The sequence below is a fragment of the Chionomys nivalis genome, chromosome 1, assembly GCF_950005125.1.
Source record: "Chionomys nivalis chromosome 1, mChiNiv1.1, whole genome shotgun sequence".
NCBI lineage: Eukaryota > Metazoa > Chordata > Mammalia > Rodentia > Cricetidae > Chionomys > Chionomys nivalis.
The window spans coordinates 177,992,089-177,998,088 of NC_080086.1; positions in this window are offsets into that span (position 1 = coordinate 177,992,089).

Consider the following 6,000-nt stretch of genomic DNA (forward strand, 5'->3'; position numbering starts at 1 on the left):
CCCTTCGCTTGCCCTACAGTGAGTAATAGATTGTTGAATAGAAAGGAGATCCATGTCTTGGAAACTAACATTTCTTATTCAGCCACTTGGACAGAAGAGGCTACAACTACCCCCAGAGGCTTTTTCACTGCACACAGCATATCCCTGGCTGGTGCTAGAGTCTATCTGCCTTGAATGAATTTGAGCTGGCAGGACAAAGGACTGTCATGTTGTGCTTTCTCTGAAATTCTGACTCTAATCACCACCAAGGTAAATATCCATTGCTACTCTTTATTCCTCAACCTCTTCGCATTCTTTGAAGGACGGACCACTCAGAAACAAGGAGGTTGTAATGAAGCTTTCATGCTAAGCTTGAATTCCCATGGAAATCTGCTGAACACACCAGGTTGTACTAATGGTGAATCAATGGTGGCTCAGCTAATGGTCATATAATATCTAATATATATGTATATAAGTCCTTAAAGGCTCTCAGATTGAACAAAGCAGCGGAAAACTACCAAGAGGCTTGTGAAATCGAGCCCATCAGTATGAAATACTGTTTCTCTGCAGATTGCAAAAGAAATATCACAGAAAACAGAATTCCGCCATACCTCATGTGACCACTCAAGACAGGACTTCTAAAATAAAGTTGGAAGCTGTAAGGATTCCTAGGAGGAAATTAGATATTTTCTCCTAGGGGGAAGTGTAAATCCAAAGGATAAGCCTTTGAGTGGAGTGTACTGAGACTCAAATTATTTCAATTCTTAAAATAAAATTGAAGTGACTCATTATTGTAAGAGACCCCAGGATGAACCAATCTACAAGTAATCTACAATCCCTCCCTCTGGAGGAAGACAACATAATGGACTGTAATTGTGTCCACAGACAGTTTTACAGCCACAAAGACCAACACAATAACAATTATCAAGCAGTAAAAGCAAAATATTGGGAAAATTATCCAAAATATAGATTGACAATAAACAAAAGTACATATCTGATGGCCAGCAAGTCCTTAATATACTTAAAATCTGAATTACAGATTTTTACTTGAAATTTCTAGTTGATGAAAAAATAACATCTGCCCATTAGGCTATATAAGTCTTGCTGTGTGTGCATCTGTATGTACGCACACACGCATGCACTTTCCTGTGCACAGATGTGCCCAGGCACATATATGTGGGCATTTGTGAAGACCAGAGGTTCCCGTGGTGTATCTTTCTTGAGCCTTCTCTACCTTATATTTTCTCTCACTGTACCTGGGAGTCACCAGTTAAGTTATACTCCCTGGCTTGCAAGAGATCCTCCTGCCTCAGGACACCCCCATTCAAGAGTTATAGATGCTCACTACCACATCTGGATTTTTTATGTGGTTGCTGGCAATTCAAATGCAGAGCCTCATGTGTGTATTACAGGTCCCTTAACTTGCATAGCCATCTTCCCAGGTCCTGTTTCTCACATGACATAGAGTCTCTTAAGGATAGCTTGAATCTGTATGCTGTTGAGGCTGACCTTATCATTGAAGCTGTCACAAACAGGACAATCTACTGCTTTACCTTGCATGCTTCAATTCCATTCACAGGGAGTCTCACTTGCCCTTAACCTCTCAGACTCCCACATGGGCACTTAGGCAACCATATGTAAAGGATCTGTTTTTTGTTACAGCTCGGCATATACCAAAGGTGAGAGACAATGCAGGCAAGACTGGGTTCCATTGAACCTCATGATTCTGGTTCTGTGTTCTAGTTAACACTTCTTCCAGATGCTCCCATGCTTCATTTGCAACATCTTCCTCACTGCTGGGTCTTCTTATGTAAAAGAACTTTAGGCTCACACGGTAGATAGAGGTTAAACCCTCAACTGATTTCATCAGCTCCCACAAATGCACTGGGACAAAAACATATTAAATCCTTCTGTCCATATCATCTATCCCTAATCAAATATTTTATAACTACTGCTATAAGTAAACTCTCCAAAAGGTAAAAACAATAACTTCAAAAATATGACATTACATCATTGCAAAATTTTATCTGTATATAGTTGCATGAAAAAAATAATTTTTAAAGAAGCTGTAAATTAATGCTGAAATATTTTATTTCTGTATCCCAGTGGATAATGTTATGTGTGCTTTTCAATTCACACTCAGTTCTGAGGATGCCTTTGAAGTGAATGAGCTAAAAAATGTCATATATCACTTGTCTCCCTTTCTTAAATTTCTTTATCTAGATCGTCAAATATTTAATAGGATGAGATCAGGTTTTAAAGTAATTATACAATTTTATGATGATTGAAGAAAAATGATCTATGATGAATTTTTGATGACATGCTCCCCTTCATGTACATAAATATAATATGTTTTCCTGAAGAAAATCAGAAAACAATTTAGCTTTACCTCTAGGGTGGTCAATGAAAGTTTGCTATTTATATTGAGAGTTTACTTCCACAATTCCTTATAATTCTATACTGTTTTGAATTATCATCAAACATGGAGAATCATGGCGTATGGGGGAAGGATTGGATTCGAAGAGAGAAAGGCATCTTCTGGGGAATTCCTACAGTATCCCAGCCTGGGCATTTTGCCTCTCAGCTCTGAGGCTCAAGGCTAGGTAGGTAGAAGGCCTGGCCCAAAGCTACGATGCCAGCTTGGCCCATGCCCATGTATGGTAACCTCACCCTTGTTCTACAACGGTATTAGCACCCGGTGGGGACTCTGTTCTTCTCATAGTCAGGAGGGGATGGTGGGAGGTTTCAGAAATGATCAATAATATTTTAAATGTAGATAAACTAAATTGTCTGAGAGAATGCAAATTTTTTGCGCTGTGATTACCAGTAAGTACTCAGAGTTGACGGCACCTGTGTTTGTTTCTTAAGCTTTTGAGCCCGTTGACTCAGATGGGGAAGAATATGTGGAAACCAGAGCTGACAGCTGAGTCACCAAGACAGGAAGCCATCTAAGAGCAATCTATTAAACCCAAACCCAAATTATTATCAGCTAACTTATCCCTAAGGTGTTGTCAAAAATGTGGTAGAATGTAGTTAGAGTTTAAGCTTGGTTAGTAAAGTAACAGTTTTATGTTCTTCCCCAAACTCCATGACTTCTCTAGTCCCGGGTAGCTGGTTAGAATTCCAGTACCAGGCACGATTTCCTGCTTGTTGATTGGATCTTAAGACCAATTATAGAGCTGTTAGTTACTGTCAAGGTATATGCACCCCTGTGGAGCTCAGTCCTAATAGATACATCTAGAAAGCAACTCCTGAACCTAAAGCTGGAGGAATATTGCAGAAGAGGGGGCAGAAAGCATGTATGAGCCAGAAGATCAGGAAACTTGCTGTAAGACTGTGTCTTTCAGTATTGTGAGTAGTTACATATATTAAGTCTCATTAGCATGACTGCCTCAACATGAGATGAACAAGGACAACGATGAGCACACAAAAATGAGGAGGGGAGGACCCATGAAGCCTCAATTCCATACAAAGTGCTACAGGCCACTATAAAGTGCTGAGAGTGGAAGAGATCGTCTTGAGTAAGGGGGGCATGACCAAGCCAAGGCTAGAAGATGTTTTCTGTCACTCACTGACTGTGTTCAAGTATTTGACTTTTTATACATTTTATAAGTATGTCAATATTCTTGCTAAGACTCTTCTTTAAATATTCCGTGGACACAAAATTCTTGATGATTAAATTCCGCTAACTTCATGGTAAATCACAATAAAACTCCTGTCAACTATCAAAAAGGCTCATGAAAACTGAGATCCAACTCAAGTACACTAACATTTTATCCACAGTTTCCTTTTTAACCATTTGTTGTCAAATCTGAGGGTTGTTATTTTTTTCTATGCAGAAGTCTTTTTTCTTATTTTTTCTTTATCCAAATCAGTGAAACATTAGAGATGAGACTTTCTATTCATGTTTAGAATCCAACCTTAAAAACACATACTACAGAAGTGTCGTTGGGTATAGTGGTATATTATTTGTATTTTGATAAGTAAATATTACCTAAAGACCAGAGGAAAAGCTACTATGCTTGATACCTTAACTCCAATAATTTTCTAAAATCCCCCAACATGGAATAACCTTGTTCAATGAAATAGGAGAAAATATTTTCCTATTTTTACTTTACTACCATTATTTTAGTCAAACAAAACACTACTAGGTAATACTTGAATATGTTCATTTCACCCAGGAGAAGACTGTATTGCTACCATTTCAATACTTAAGTGTGAGACAACAGAAGTCTGGCTGACTGACAGAACTCCTTTACCTGAGCTGAGATAAAGGGTTCCAGACTGGCGTGATATTCTGTATGTGTCCATGGATATAGTACTTGTGGTCTTTATTACTTTGAACTGGTCATTGCATTCACTCTGCTAATCATGGTACTTCATTCTACTTGATGCTAAATATTTTATACTGATCCATAATATCAACAATTGTCAAGGAAAGGTGTTTCCTAAGCTGAATATCAGAAGGTATGCACAACAGATGGCAAAGGCGATTTCAGCCCAAGATACACCAGTGAAGGCGCTGATGGTTGAAATTTTAAAAATGTGTTCAGTAGTTTATTTTGTGTAAATTACAGAATATGTGAAAAACCAAAGAAAAATACAGTGATCTAACAAGCAGAGATTTAAAGATAAAATTTTAGAAAAATTAAAATGGTGCAATTTTAGTGAGAAACAAACATCCAGAACCACAGACAGAGTTCAAATCACAGCTTTGCCATGTGAGCTGCAAGAACTTGGAAAAATATGCCTTCATTCCTCTTCTTTTTCTTTGCTATTTTAGAACAGGAGTTAATAAATGTCAATGTTATGATGCTTCATAAAATTAAATAACCTCCATAATAAAGTCATAGCATTCTGGAATTATATCTAGTGCCTTACAGACATAATTGCATTATTATTGATGTTAGACAAATGAAAGTCACTTTCCTTGAAAGACTTGAAGAAAACTAACCTCATGACATAAGCATCTCTGAAAAGTCTTTTGATATTGATCAATAAAACAACTTTGGAAAAACGATAATGCTACCTTTTTAAAAATAAACTGTTTTTACCTAATATTGGCATTGTATCTTTTTACTTTATGCTTATAATGACCATGAATAAGCTTAAATGTGTCAATATCCTAGAATTGTGTTTAATGCAAAGAAAATGCTCCACAAATATTACTCTTGACTTTATATGATAAGCACCACTGTTTACCACTTTAGAGGCAGTGGGACCTGAGGAAATGGAGCCAATGCAGGAGGCAAACTAAGGTCTCATGAATTAGTCACCTTTATTCAGAACATCAGACAATTTATGCTCCTAATAAGAACCCAGCAAACTTAAGCTTCATGATGGGGTGCCGTTCCACGTTTGGTTTCAATCTCCACACCTTGCATGCTTGGAAGGCTACAACCATGGGTGTTTAGAAGGCTTGACCACATGTCCTTTTAGCAAAATGTTAGTAGTTGATAATTTTCCCTGGGTCTATTATCTCCCCAGTCTCTATCATGTTTATACAGGCATGAGTTTCTTCTTTGAAGAAGTCTTGAATCTTTAATTCCAACCTGAAAGTGGTCTGCTCCCACTATAATATTCATGCCACCATTATAACCATTACAATGTACACAACTTGTCAGGTAGATAATTACTGTAGCTCACAGAGTTCACAAATGAATAGGACTGTTGATGACTTTTCTTCCTTACATACTGCACAGCAATTAGCCAGCAGAAAGGATACTTCCAGTTCATCTCCAGTTTGACTTCTCCATCTCTTGTGACCTCAGTATGTGTCATCTTCAGCACTAGGGTTTTATTTTCACACTCTGGTGGGCAACCAACCAAAAGCCGTGGTAATACCCCTTACTGCTTTGGAGGTTTGTGAGATACCCCTAACCAACAAAACATAGGAATGTATCCCAATTCTGGCACTAAGTTTTTTTTTTTTTTTCATGATATGTGAATTCTGTAAAAAAAAAATTATTTTCCATGTCTTAAAATTATATTTTAGATAAGTGTATCAAGTAAGCTTGTATA